Source organism: Herpailurus yagouaroundi, unplaced genomic scaffold (genome assembly GCF_014898765.1).
Source record: "Herpailurus yagouaroundi ecotype Mexico unplaced genomic scaffold, PumYag 203, whole genome shotgun sequence".
Taxonomy (NCBI): domain Eukaryota; kingdom Metazoa; phylum Chordata; class Mammalia; order Carnivora; family Felidae; genus Herpailurus; species Herpailurus yagouaroundi.
The window spans coordinates 24,329,515-24,345,330 of NW_024412434.1; the positions used below are offsets into that span (position 1 = coordinate 24,329,515).

Genomic DNA, 15,816 nt, shown 5'->3' on the forward strand with positions numbered 1-15,816 from the left:
ATATTGTTAATACCAATGGAGTCATTTAAAAATTACACTATTTGTTATGTCAATAATCGTCTTCCTTACTCATCACATATTTTTTTAACTGTGAACTAACCACAGAAACCTGTTTCTCTGAAAGCTTCATTTGGGAATGATGTTACTTTAGAAGGGGAACTCAGTGACTATAATGAATTATGAACCACCAGACATCACTCTTGTAAATACTAGTTCCATTGGTCTGAATCTGGATGAAGAAGGGTCTCAAATATCATATTATAATGGTAGTTTCCACTTATTCACTGGATACTCATGGTCCCAATATAGATTTCTCTTTAGAATCTTTTATGTAGCTCAGCATGACTCCCTAAAGTTCCATCCTCTCTCCCCCCAGAAAAGCATGACAAGCAGAGGTTTAAGGATGAATAGTCAGGCTAAAGGGTGAATTTATTTTCTCTGTTGGCTTGTGTCACTGCCTCAGTTTGGTTTTATATAGTGTTATGTGAGTTTAATATTGCTTATTTGAAAAATGAAAACAACATAGGATGCTTGAGTGGTTTGGGCCCAAAAGGAAATCTGTATTTTTGCCAGAAAGAAGGAAAAAGGGAAATGCATAACAGAAACATTCAAAAACCGAATCTGAAAAGAAAGGTTTATGAGGTTTAAAACTATGTGTATGAATAAAAATGAATTTTATTGATTTATAGAATATCGGTAGCTTGAAAATTCCAAACATCAGTGGAGGTAAATGTTTGAGAAGGTATAAAAACCAAACCATCCCTGAACAGGGATAGAAATTCTCCCACCTGGTATTTTGTCAAAGCTCAGTGGACAGCAAAATCTGAAACCCTTCAGGGAAGTGAGAGCAGTTTTTTCTCCCAGTGTGTATGCTTTCTACAACAAAGTGGTTTTAAGTAAATATGAGAAAAATTGTATTTAACACATAATTTTATCTTGTCAGCTTCCCTCTGAATACAAAAGAAAATGAACAGTGGAAGATTATGAAACGAAACTATTTACCCAAGAGGCCACAATGGCCCTTTGGATGCTGGAGCACTAGGTTTGCTTCCTGCAGGCTGTGCCTATGTGTGTGCGCGCCTGTGTGTATGTGCCTGCGCGCCTGTGTGTATGTGCCTGTATGTGTGTGTGCGCGTGTGTGCGTGAGGGTGTGCGTGTTCCCTTCAATCTTCCCAAGAAGAGCAACTCTGACATAGCAAATAAGGAATTCTAATTGCAAAATTATACCCTCAATGGAAACCATTTTCCTACCCTTTTGCTCTAGAAGCTCTGAAGGTATGAATGCTTCCACAAACAGAATGAATGAAGCCCCAATTCTCTATGGTGACAAATTCAGGAAATGGCAGGTTGTATCTTAAAAGAGTTCAACTACTACTCAAAAGCTCTCATGCGCAAATAATGGAATTCTCAAATTGGGATAAATGCGCTTTAAAGAATTTTTATTTTGATCATTTATTTCAGGGAACACATGGATAATATCACATAGCTTTGAATTACAGAGCAGATAAGGAAAATCTAAAAGGAAAAAAATTAGGGCAGGCCTTTATTAAATTTTAAAGTATGCCTCTGCTATACTCTTATAAAGAGCCAAATAGGGTATCAAAATCTCTGGAGATCACCAGTATAATTTCTTTATCATGTTCCATTTAAAATTTAATTACGCAGTCTACAACAAGAAGAATCGGAGCTGTTTAAATAGGTCATGCAGTGAGTAACTTAACAATATTCTAAAGTTTTCCTTGTAAAGATCGTTCCTTTGATAGTCTGTTACACATCAGAACACTATATTATAAAACAAGTGTAATTTAATTCAGTCACCACAGACCCTTATATACATCTATAAAGAATGAAATGTTTTGATTTAGGTAATTTAGAGAATTAATGAAAATCACGTTTCTGAGTGAGTTGCCCGTGTTAGATGGCCAGTGTCTGCATACTGGCTTACTTTGGGTAATCACTATGTTCGTGCATGCTAGCAAGGTTAAGAGAATTTTTTATTTACTGTTTGGGGTATTTTGCTGTAAATCAATAATCATTCATCACCAGGTAAAAAAAAAATCTTGCCACTGAATAATTAATGTTTGAATTAGAGGTCTGTATGGCCTCTGGCTTGCTACTCCTTCATTCCCTACCTCAAATTTCAACTAGCATGTAACTCGAATTTCTCTACAATAAAATAATAAAGTAAATGCTGTGTTGAGCACGTTACACATATCACTTCATTTTATTCTCAGAACAATTGCTCCTATTAGTACCCCTATTTTACAGATAGAAAACATGAGGCACACAGAAGTGAAGACATTTATCTAAGGTCACAGAACTAGTAAGTGGCTGAACTGGGATTTGAACATATGCTGGAGTATATGTGCCGAACCATTTCACTAGGCTGCTTCTTAACAAAACTAAAGGTGCCTTGTCTCACAGACGGACAGTGTCCAAGTGTTGGTAAAAATAATTAGCACAAATCCATCTTTGAATGGACTGCTATAAGAGCTACCGTGTATTGATTATTTACTGTGTGCCAGAAACTGAGCCAGACACGTTATATGGTTTATCTTCTCCCACCAGCAATTTGCAACAGGTATCGTAATTTCCCCAAAATGACAAATGAAAACCTGAGACAGATATTAACGGACTTGCTCATGGTCACACAATTAAGAAACAGCAGATACAAGATTCAAGCATGTCTGAGCCCAAAGCCCAATCTCCTAACCCCTATGCTAACACATACTCAACAGCAACGACTCCAGACAGCCTAGAAACAGTCAAATTTAGGTTAATAACTCGCCAGCCATTAAGATGAATGGTTCTCGGTGCCAAGTGTACAAAACAGTGAGCAGTGTGGGAAGTGAGTGGAGGCAGAAATCATAACATCTGGTCTACCGCTAGTTCTCTGGGAGTAGGCTTCAGCAGTGTTTCCTCCCTCCTTTCCTCCTAGGGACTGAAAATTTGTGCCCCCACATCCCCAAATCCATATACTGAAGCCCTAACCCCTAATGTGATGGAATTAGGAGGTGAGGCCTTTGGGAGGTAATTACATTTAGATGAGATCATGAGGGTGGGGTCTGCGTGATGGGATTATAGCCCTTAGAAGAGACACCAGAGAGCTTTCTACCTCCCCCAACTCCCAGCCATAAGAGGATATGGCAAAAAGGCAGGTGTCTGCCTACGAGGAATCAGGTCCTCACCCAGGCACTAAGTACTGGATCGGCCAGCACCTTGATCTTGGACCTCCCAGCTGCCAGAGCTTTGAAAAATAAATGTTCGAGCCATGGTATGGAGTTCTGCTATAGCATCCAGAGCTGACTAAAACACTTTCCAATTCAAAGTTTTATGCATTCATTCAAACATCTATTCACTCAGATGGTCAAAGAGTGATGTAAACATTTATTCTGGGCCTACCAAGTTGCAGGCACTGTTAGGCATTGAAGATAAATGATGAATAATCATGGGATCTCAGTGTGTTTTCTACTTGGTGAGAAGGTGTAGAAGTCCTCCATTAAACTGCAGTATCAGGTAACACAAATGCTAGGATAAGACTTAGCACCCAGGGCGTTGGGAATTAACAGAAGGAGCATAAAACCTTTCAGGGCAAAGAAGCTTTCATAGAAGAAATGGCATCTAAGATGTGTGGCTTGTTATTTAAAAAAAATTTTTTTTACTCTTTATTTATTTATTTTTGTGAGAGAGAGAGCACAGCAGGGGAGGGACAGAGAGAGAGAGGGAGACACAGAACCCAAAGCAGGCTCCAGGCTCTCAGCTGTCAGCACAGAGCCTGATGCAAGGCTTGAATTCACGAACTGTGAGATCATGACCTGAGCCAAAGTTGGACACCCAACCACCCAGGTGTCCCAAAGATGTGTGGCTTGTTTTTTATTGTTAGCTAGGTAGTGAATCTGAAAGGGAGGGTTCTGGGGATTGTAAGGTCTAAGGGTATAATGGAGTTCTATGTAGAGAACTTTAACTCTTTTTCTTTCCCCAAATCCATTCTATTAATTTGCCCAGATGCTCTTTTTTTAAAAAAAAAAATTAATGTTCTGAGAGAGAGACAGAGTGTGAGCAGGGGAGGGGCAGAGGGAGAGGGAGATTCAGAATCTGAAGCAGGCTCCAGGCTCTGGGCTGTCAGCACAAAGCCTGATGCAGAGCTTGAACCCATGAACAGTGAGATCATGACTTGATCCAAAGTCGGACACTCAACTGACTGAGCCAGCCAGGCGCCCCCAAGATTGCCCTAAAAACAGAATAGAACATTCTCTGGATGAACAGTATCAAAGAGAATAACAGCTCCTCAGACTGGTTTCTAAACCCTCCACATCAACCAGTCATCCCCAGAACTCCCTTTCCTACCTCTGTACAATATGTGACAAGATGGCACCACTTCCTGTTCCCTGCATACCATCCCTGGGCCTCCATGATGACTTTTCCTCTGTGTGGGGTGCACAGCCCTCTCCACTGACACATACTCCATCCCGAACCATCTTCTCAAGTCATGCCCAGACGTTGATTCATGATGCTGTCCTTGCTTCCTCTAATCAGCAGCGGCCCATCTTGTTGCTGAAATCCCTTAGTGCCTTTTGTTTGTTTAGATGTCTTTCTGGCTTATGGCATTAAACACTTTCCACCCAGCACTGTGATGATCTGTGCCTGCTAAACCAGACTAAGCTACTCAGGGAAAGAGAAAATGTTCTGCCTGTTTTCCATCACAGAGCCTACAACTTTCCTCAGTATATAGTACTTGGTATGTCTTTGTTGAATTCATAAACAGATGATAGCTTTATGTAAATATTGAACTGCACAAGATTTGGGTCCCAGGAAAGTTGGGAGGCAGGAAATGTTCACCGTTCTAGACTACTTAGTAAGAGTTTGGCCTGAAAATACCAACATTTTTTTTTTTTCCTATTTCCCTTACTACCTAGCCCCTGGAAAATAATTTTCTACTCTCTGTTTCTATGAATTTGACTTTTTTTTTTTTAGAGTCCACGTATCAGGGACTCTTTTTGTGTCTGGCTTATTTGTCTTTTTCTGTCTGGCCTATTTCATTTAACCTGATGCCCTCCATATCCATTCATGTTGTAGATGGCAAACTGCTTCTTTCTCATGATTGAATAATATTCTAGTGTGTGTGTGTGTGTGTGTGTGTGTGTGTGTACATACACATATTCTTTATCCATTCATCTATTGACATTTAGGTTGTTTCCATATCTTGCCTATTTTGAATAAAGCCACACTGAATATAGGGGTGCAGATATCTCTTTGAGATCCTTTCTTCATTTCCTTTAGATATATAACCAGAAATAAGATTGCTGAATCACATGGTAGTTCTATTTCTATTTATTTTTGGGACAGAGAGAGACAGAGCATGAACAGGGGAGGGGCAGAGAGAGAGGGAGACACAGAATCGGAAACAGGCTCCAGGCTCCGAGCCATCAGCCCAGAGCCCGACGCGGGGCTCGAACTCACGGACCGTGAGATCGTGACCTGGCTGAAGTCGGACGCTTAACCGACTGCGCCACCCAGGCGCCCCTGTAGTTCTATTTCTAATTTTCAGGGGAAACTCCATACCATTCTCCATAATGGCTACATCAATTTACATCCCTACCAGCAGTAGGGCTCTCTTTTCTCCACATGCTTACCAACATTTGTTATCCCTGGTCTTTATGATGATAGCCATTCAAACAGGTGTGAGATGATAGCTCACTGTGGGGTTTTTTTATGTTTATTTATTTATTTTGAGAGAGGGTGACAGAGAGAAAGCATGCATGAGTGGGGGAAGGGGAGACACACACACAGAGAGAGAGAGAGAGAGAGAGAGAGAGCGCATCCCAAGCAGGCTCCATGCTGTCAGCGCAGAGCCCGACGTGAGGCTTGATCTCACAAACTGTGAGATCATGACCTGAGCCAAGATCAAGAGTCAGATGCTTAACTGACTGAGCCACCCAGATGCCCCTCACTGTGGTTTTGATTTGCATTTCTCTGATGATTAGTGATGTCGAGCACCTTTTCATGTACATGTTGGCCATCTGTACGTCTACTTTGGAAAAGTGCCTATTCGGGTCCTCCGCCCATATTTTAATTGGATTGTTTGTGTTTTTGCTATTGGTTTTTGTGAGTTCTTTATATATGTTAGATATTAAGCCCTTATTAGATATATGACTTGCAAATATTTGCTCTGTTCCATGAAAAGGCTGCCTTTTCATTTTGTTGATAGTTCCCTTTGCTGTGCAGAAGCTTCTGCATTTTATATATGATCCCACTTGCTAATTTTGCTTTTGTTGCCTTTGCTTTTGATGTCACCAACATTTTTACTTCCTAATTTCTAAAGGAGATAGCATTTCATAATGAAGACAAGGGATATGAGATTCTTTTATGTACCAAAGCCCTCCACAATGCACCAGACATCTATCTCATTTAAAACCCAACGCCCATGACTGAGAAATATGGCCAATCAGAAAGTTTAGTCTTGCTCTTCCACCACATGGAATCCGTTCAGTTCAAATTCCAAATAACAAACATCAATAACTGAAGACCAAAATTCCATCTGTGAAACTGCAGTATGATGACTTTTATCTCTGACAGTCACATAAACAAGCAGTTCTATCTTCCTGGCACAGGATCTCAAATAATAATCCTACAGGGTATGCTGGTGTTCTAGGAATCAGGGGCTCTGGTACAATATATTTAATACTTACGTTCCCTAATCCCTTCAAAGAAGGCATAGAAAAAAGAGCAAGTTGTTGGATTAAAAGACAAGAAAAAAGTCCAAGTTTTTCTTTCATTACATGAACCTTTGGCCCCTGTCTCCAATGGCTAAAATCTTGTAAAACATGGCATCTGAGCTATATGCTTAATTATCTTAAGCTTCATTTACCCATACTTCATGTTCCTCAAAGAGCATCCTGACCTCTGGGTGCTGTGCCTTAAGAACCAGCTCGTGAATCTCTACTGTGGCACTTCTGCTACTTCTACTAAGGTCTATTAAATCCCTTTATTTTCCATACTATTTAGTTTACATTAGGAAAGTGAACTCTGTTAGCAAAGAATGAAAATGCTCTCACTTATTCAAAAATAGGCACTAATAGTACATGATTGTGCTGAAACCTCTGTTAATATAAACCTTGTTTATACCTTTACTCCGCTATACAAAATAAAGTGCTATCTCTGTATAAGCATCATTTAGATTAAAACCCCAGCTTACCGTAGCTAATTGAGTGCCTCCTTTCCATCTGAAGAGTTGTGGTTTTACCACAATTTAATTAAAACACATCTACCTAAACTAAACACCCTTCACCATTAAAAATATATCTTGAAAGACGGGCTTGTAACGGAAAAAAAAGAACACCAATTGTTCAGATTGCTACGTCGTCCTTTGCTACCGCAAAATACAAGCAGGGAGTTACCTGTGATATTGAAAATGATCATTTTCACAGTTCAAGAGATAGAACCATACATTCCATTTCCAGGACACTTCAAGACAAGGAGGGCAACATAAGTAGTATGTGTAGCCAGTTTAAATATTTGTTTTAATCCCAACAAGATCATTGGTTTTAATATTTACAATATAATTACAATGCTTCGTGCATGTTGCTCATATAATCTAATTTTTTCTTGTGACAGATTATTACCAGGCTTTAATTTCAGCAATGGCAAGAATTCAAAAACACATTTAGGTTATCATTAGTAACGAAAAACAAACCTGGTGTCTGCTCAATGGCCTTGTGCACGTATCTTATTTCAACTTCAAAGCATTTTTAACCTACCAAGACACAGACCACTGCTACATGAGTTGCACGTTTTCACAGAATATTATCACCCAGTGGCTAGCCACTTTATTATTTTTTTTTATTTTTTTTTTAACGTTTATTTATTTTTGAAACAGAGAGAGACACAGCATGAACAGGGGAGGGGCAGAGAGAAAGGGAAACACAGAATCGGAAGCAGGATCCAGGCTCTGAGCCATCAGCACAGAGCCCGACGCGGGGCTCGAACTCATGGACCGCGAGATCGTGACCTGAGCTGAAGTCAGACGCTTCACCAACTGAGCCACCCAGGCGCCCCATAGCCACTTTAAATTAATGCAATGTAAGGCAATTAAAGTTGAAATACTCCACCCCTGTGTAATATTTGTAAATGGCCTTTCAGAAAATTTCAAGACCGTCAAAAGCCAGTGAAAACCAAACCATAAAACTGCTTTCAAATGCCACTGTCTTCCTTCCCAGCCACATATCACTACTTAGCAGTTGCCTGAATTTTCCATTTTTCCTTGATGTCACAGCATAAGTATATTTTTATGACTAACCGCATTTAAAAAAAAAACCCACAAAGTGTCATGTTCCACTAATCATTAGCCGACAAACAAACAAAATAACTACAGGTGCCTTGTTCTAAATAGCACCAAGGTTTTCCGGGGCTCATTTGCACTTTGCTGGTGACAGGCTGAAGAAATCCGTAAAAGGGCTGAACGCTGTTCAACTGATGGAATTCTACGAGACTGTACAAACAAACAAATGCTAGCAAAAGAAAGGGTCTGCCACCAAGAGAAGGATTCGTCACCAACATTATTAGCATTATTTCATAGTAATGTGAGGAAGAGAGATAATTGTCAGTGGATATGTCCCAAACCGCCCCGGAGAAAGTAAAAAAAAAATACCTGAGACTACATTAGAAGAAGCATAATTGAGAAAGGACTGACGTATTATTTCTCACGCCCTAATTGTCGTGCATTGCAGTGGCTGTAAATTGCAGTCAGGATGAGACTGTTGTCATGTTTATTTTCAACAGGATGCGCCATTAGGATAGCAAACATTCATGAAAAAAAAATAATAAGTAGGCTCATTACCAAAATACTCCTACCAAACTCCAGAAAAGACCAGATTCTCCCTCGAGTGATAAACCAGCTACAACAGAACAAGAGAAGATCATTCGCAGGGAACATAGGCATTGCCTCTTAGTACTCACAACATAACGCTACTGAATAGAATTCAAGGTGCGCACCACATCTCTCAGACATCGGAGTAATTTTTATCTGCGTGATTATAGCTCCATGTGGGTTTCGTCTGACAATACGAGGGTGGTCTGCTCCTTAGCCGTTCTAGAAAAGTTTGGAAGTCATTCTGCATTCCATTATTTTGGGATTAACTTCCTCACCACAAACATGGGCAGATACACAACTCTCTCCCTCGCTCTCTGAAAATGACGAATGCTTAGGTCTTCATAGCAGACTTTCCCCGTGGCGAAAGCACAATGACAGACAAACTCAGTGGGGATACACACCAGCACACACGTCCGCGTTTAACCCGGTCAACCGGCACGGAGTTGAAAAGTTTCTTTGGGACGATATCCAAAGAATTAAGACATATAGTAATTTAGATATTTGGATCACAGTAAACAGTTTTTTTTTTTTTTTGGCAATATTAATCACGATCCCATAAGCAAAGATTTACTTTACATAAAAAAAGCAACCAAATGTGCTTATCTCCTGTGACAGATGGTGACGATATGTACTTTTTCCCTATTCCCTGGTGCTGTTCATTATCACATTCTGCTGGCTCTTCTCTTTCTTGTTCTTGAGATTCTCATGTTTGCATTTCCAATAGTTCCCAAGCAATACCCTATGCCCTATTCACTCATTCACAAGTGGTTTTTGAGCACCTTCAAAGACTAAGGCGAGATGCTAAGTGCTGCATATAACACCCAGTAAAAGATCTCTTAAAATACTGTCACTCCTGTTTTGTTCTGCTAATAGTGTTAATCATTTTTGATAGCTAGTTGTCTATAATATGCATCCTGTTAATCCTATCTTATTTCGTATAGTAACATACAATATAAAAAAATATATAATACACATCGATCAACTTACATACCGATTTCTTTTCCTAGTGAGATAATATTACTAAGTACTTATTTCAATGACAATAAGAAATATAAAAGTATTTATATAATCATCAAAACTATGATGTAAGTTCTTGAATGGAGGCTCAGAATTCTTTCATAAATCTATAAATCCTTGACTGCAAGGATGATAGGAGGTATAGTGGAGAAAACCACAACTCATTGCACTAATGCCCACAAATATAATAAAAGAAACAACATGTTTATGATTTCTGCAGAGAATATATCTCATAAATACATCTCCAAATGCATGATGTAACTTTAAAACAATGAGAATGATTTCTCTAAGTCATATATGGACACTTCTCTCATTACTTCTTGGTTACACCTCTTCTATGTGACTCATACACAATTTCTGGCATTTACATCGTGAAATATGAGGTCTTAAAATCTGCTGCAAGGAAGAGAAAATTACAAAGGCCTCTCCAAGAAGATCCAGCACTTCTTGTGAGGGGCATCAGAAATCATGCACAGAATAAGCAAAGCCAGCCTGCTCACCTTGGTAGATTTCCCGCTAACTCTGTGGTTGTCTCTCTGGAGGAGAAAAGGAAGATACGCATAATTAGCTTCTTTTGGTAAATCATAAAAAAATTTGTTTAATAAAACCACAACATAATGCACCAAGGCATTATAAGATCATACATGTGAAGAAGATACAGCATATGCAGTATACAGTAGAAGCACGGACTAATGACATTTCTGATTAATTCCCATAAACATTTCAATGGTTACTTTCAAAGTGATTTTACACACATGCAAAAATATACCGCTACTTTCTGTTTAAAACATTACAATTTGAAAATATACAACATACAGAAAGAAAATGGGAAGGAAAAAAAAAATCCCAAACCACCTTTTAGATCTTTTCCAGCTAAATAAAGCACTTGCATTCTTTTTCCAAGAATCATTTAGGAACAAATTCCTCTGAGAATGTATCTTTGTGTTAGTGATCTCTGTCACCTGAGGTTTATGAAAGAACACGTACAGCACAAAATCCAATTCTTTTAGTAGCAAATTGCCGTTTCTTATTTCTTCATTATACTGTCCTACCAGGTGGGATTTTTGAAGGCACATGCTATGATAATTCAAGCGGCACAAAAGACGAGTCACTAATTGAAGGGTTTATGGTACATTAATAAGACCAATGAGACACAAATTTCACAACTAACTTTTTCCGGGTCGCAATATCCTATCTTTCAATCTGAGATGTGTTCTTGGAAATTATGGGGGGCAAGGAGTAAGAGGTAGAAATGGAGGCTTAATGCTGAGGTATTTTAAAAGTGAAGGCAGGTTCCACTTTGTGTTGGGGGATTAAAGGTGTAATTCTTAGGAAGAGTGGTACATAATCTTCTTCAGGTCATATATTTCCTTTAAGAATCTCATCAAAGATACAAACACCTTACATAGGGGAAAATAACAATACACCCATACATATGCATGTAAAATACAGAGCACATTTATAGATGGTTCGTGGACCTCCTACAACTAATACATCAACTCTGAGTTAGGAATCTCAGGACTTCTTCCTCCAGGAATCTTCTCTGGCCCTCCCAGCCTCTAGAACTCTTTCCTACCTACTGTCTGCGACAATACCCGGGCACCATAGGGACTCGCTGATTCCCTTAGAACCATACCACCTTAAATTAATGAATGATTTATAAATGAATGATATAAGTTGAGCTCCCATAGAAATATTCTTTCCTAAATAACCAGATAATATTATATCTCCAGCTCTTACTGCTTCAGAAACTAGTTTTTGAGAGAAAGCTTTCATCCCCTTAGCAAAAACCACAGTTGAAAGCTTGGTCGGCGACACCACCGAATGTTTTACATGAATTTGTCTCTTCCAAGAATTCCATGCCTGCATAAGAAATTCTTCGTCCCAGATAGAATCAGAGCTGTGGGTACCCCAGCCAAGAAGCACCCCTCCCTTTAGTTTTCCTTTATAACAATGATCACAACAGAAATATCTTTTACATTCTATTTTAGTATTTATTATTTTGTAACTTGAGGCCAACATATATGATTACTCAATAAGTATTTGTTAAATTTTCAAGGAAGGAATTAATGAACTTTTCTGATCTTCTTGTTGCCCCACAGGGTTCGATCTATGTTTAGAGCTTGATCATAATAACAGCAACATCCCAAGGTTAAGGTACATTACCTTCCCTTCTTTCTAATCTTTTAACTCTTTTTTTTTTTTTTAATTTTTTTTCAACGTTTATTTATTTTGGGGACAGAGAGAGACAGAGCATGAATGGGGGAGGGGCAGAGAGAGAGGGAGACACAGAATCGGAAACAGGCTCCAGGCTCCGAGCCATCAGCCCAGAGCCTGACGCGGGGCTCGAACTCACGGACCGCGAGATCGTGACCTGGCTGAAGTCGGACGCTTAACCGACTGCGCCACCCAGGCGCCCCATCTTTTAACTCTTTATATTTACTTTCCAGATTATATGTATTTTAATATTATGAGTCCCCCTGGTATCTTTCAAAACAGCGTACAACAGGGGGCGCCTGGGTGGCTCAGTTGGTTAAATGCCTGACTTCAGCTCAGGTCATGATCTCACAGTCCGTGAGTTTGAGCCTCTTGTCGGGCTCTGTGCTGACAGCTCGGAGCCTGGAGCCTGCTTCGGATTCTGTGTGTGTCTCTCTCTCTAACTCTCTCTGCCCCTCACCCACTCATGCTCTGTCTCTCTCTGTCTCTCAAAAATGAATGAATGCTGAAAAAATTTAAAACAATGTTGAACATACATTATAATAAATCCACTGAACTTGCAGTAGAGTAGCATTTCTCAGCCTCATACTATAATGACATTTGGGGCCAGATCTTCCTTTGTCATGAAGGCCGTTTGGTGTATTGTACATTATAAGATATTTAGCAGCAGGCTTGGCCTCTACCCACTGGATGCCAGTAGTATGCACTCCCCCCACTTTGTGACAATTCAAATGTCTCTAAACATTGCAAAACGTCCCCTGGGGCAAAACTTCCCTCAGTGGAGAACCTGTGCAATAGAAAAATAGAATGGAAGCACCCATAATTGACTTCTCTGTCCAAACCTTAGTGTATTGAGCAACATTCTCCACTCCTAGGGAAAAACATGGTGACTCAACCCTGTCAAGAACGCCCATCTCGCTCTGGCTCCTGCCACCTACGTGTGTGTGCTTACTGAGAGTACGTTGTGTTTGTTCCCCAACCAATTTATGATGGCGATACTCATTCTTATTTTCAAATTTAATTAAACAAGATCTAAACCCAATGAAAAATGACTGTGGAGAAGTTCTGTTTTTTGAAAAATAAATTGTATTCTTTGGAAGGAATAAAATGACAAGTAGCTTAAGAAAAGCTGATCTTGAATTAGATCTAGGGGCTTGGGGGAAGAAAGACATGATTTTCACAGGTGACTTTCAGTTCTCGTTCCTCTTAAAAAGTAAACTAGAAATAGGGGGTGAATTCTATGTGTGACATATGCATGAAAGACAATGCAGAACTCCACCCAGTGGATCCACACACTCAGAGCGTTAGCCTTACCTTCAGAGCAAAAAAATGCTGTGAAAGAAAGTTAGGCTCTCCACGTAGGAAGCACCAGCATGGGAAATTGATCTTTTTTTTTTTTCACAGGTTTTTTTTTTTTTTTTTACAAAACTGCATACTCAAAAATTTACATTAGAATTATAGACTTTTCATAGGAAAAGGAATTTTTGGTGAACGTGCATGAATGGATGAACACAGCTTAAATTGTAAGATGTTACCTAAAAACCTGGTGATTCCATTGGAACATGTGGCTCCATGATTTAAAGAAAGAATACAAAGCAAGAAAGAGCCCCCATACCTGACTGCAATAACACAGCTAAGACTCACCAATCAGTTGTCATTTTCAAGATCGGCAAAACATTATGGCTTTGAAAATGCTAACTTGCTCATTTTAACCCATTTACTATTGCTAATAAAAAAATGTGAATTATTCGTTTTCATGAATGTATACCTTTTGTGAAGAAATCCTTGAAGAAAATAAATTCAGCACGATATGCTGTGCTTCATTTAGATAATGCTCCATCAAGACCCACTTGACAGAACTCCAAAAAGTATCACACAGAAAATTTTTAGGGCAGTGAAACTACTCTGTATGATACCATCAAAGGTGGATACATGTCGTCACCCATTTGTCCAAGTTCACAGAACAGACAACACCAAGAGTGAGCCCCAATGCAAACTGTGGACTCTGGGTGAGAATAACGTGTCAATGCAGGTTCATCGAGGATAACACATGTACCATCCTGGTGGAGGTGTTGATAATGGGAGAGGCTGTGCATGTGTGGGGGAGAGGGGAATGTGGGAAATCTCTGTACCTTCCTGTCAATTTTGCTGGGAATCCAGGACTGCTCTAAAAAATAAAGTCTATGTCTATAAAAAAGAAGGTACTATAAAGACAAGGCATTTCTCAGTGAACTTGTATGAGTTACGATGTCCACTATTAACATGACTTTCTAAGTATAATTCATCTTCATTACTAATATTTATTTATCCAACATATTCACTGAACACTTAGCATATGTTCAGCACACACCCATGCTGGGTGCTTTCAGAGGCACCAAGATGAATTAGATCCTGATCCTCCTTTCCAAGTGTTTATACTCCAATAAAGGATATTATATATAAGGTAGACAGTGGTGGAGACTTTTGAATTTTATACAACTGACAGCTCCCTGAAGTCAAACATCATGACTTATTTATTTTGAATACTCAGCTCCTGGCACACGCCAAGCACTCAATAAATATGAGTGGAACAGACCGGGACACATTTTCTGCCTGCAGGTAATTCCCGTCTCCTCAATTCGTTTCTTAAAATGCTTGTTGGAATATCAATATTTGGGGTTGCATTCACTTCCTTTCTTTAGTTACCATTACTAAGATAATCTGACTTCACAAAGAGAGCAGGATGTTGAAAACTAAGTGAAACCACAATGAAAAAAACAACAAAGCAGAATTCTGTGTTCCAAGAAACGGAGCTGTCCTAGGGGTTCCGAAGTAGACCAATATGATGGAAGGCATGCGACAGGGTGCATATCCTTGGGCAATTTCTTCTGCCTGGTGGCTCTCTAAATCCCAGAACGTAATAACAATGCTGCCCTTTGATCTCGAGTTGTTGGATCAATCACCAATGTGAACAAACAAGAACGCTCTCTGCAAATCTGAAATTGTGCTATAAATTCAATTTTATCAAAGAAAAAAACCAGAAGAGACAAGCATCTTTCAAAAGCAGATAAGTATCCCGTGGGTATTATACAGTTTTTTTTTTTTGTAGATTATTTAGCATCCCTTAAAAAAAAAAACTTTAATTTTAAACGTGTGGAACATTTGCTGGAGCACAGAGTGATGCAAGCTTTTATCATCTGTCTGAAATAGCGTTCTTCCTCATCATGTCCTATCCCTTCCCATTCCTGAACGATGCAAACCGTTCTTTTTTTAGGAAGTGTTGAAGCAAGAGCATACCGTCTATTTCTGTGCAGCCTGCCAGTTTCCAAAATTAGCCGACAACTATAAAACAGAGGACATGAGCCCCCATGCTAATTGTGTGGCGGCATGATAAATATTTTTAAGACCTGGAAGGTTTCTCTCCAATGGTAGATACTTTTGATTCTTCCAAAAGTACAAAGACTTTTTAAAAACTTTAAAATATATTTTATTTTTCTTGCTTGTCTTGCAAATGATTTAATATTTCAGTCATAGAAGGGAAGTTTTCTTTAATTAAGAGTGAAAATATTATAGTTAAGTAGATTTTTTCTTCCTTCCTTCCCTCCTCTCCCTTCCTTCCTTCCTTCCTTCCTCCCTCCCTTCTCTCTCTTTCTCCCTCCCTTCCTCTCTCTTCCTCCCTCCCTTCTTCTTCCTTCCTTCCTTCCTTCCTTCCTTCCTTCCTTCCTTCCTTCCTT

The 15,816-nt window shown here is 39.3% G+C and overlaps 1 protein-coding gene across 2 annotated transcripts in view; it reads right to left on the bottom strand.

Annotated features, from left to right (window-relative positions):
• The window catches only part of CELF2 (CUGBP Elav-like family member 2), an 835,274-nt gene that overhangs the window by 393,311 nt on the left and 426,147 nt on the right, over positions 1 to 15,816 (bottom strand). For both annotated transcript variants that reach the window (XM_040451476.1, XM_040451479.1), the window contains one exon: positions 10,387 to 10,422. The gene's annotated coding sequence lies outside the window, so the exon portion shown is untranslated. The remainder of the gene's footprint in view (positions 1 to 10,386; positions 10,423 to 15,816) is intronic.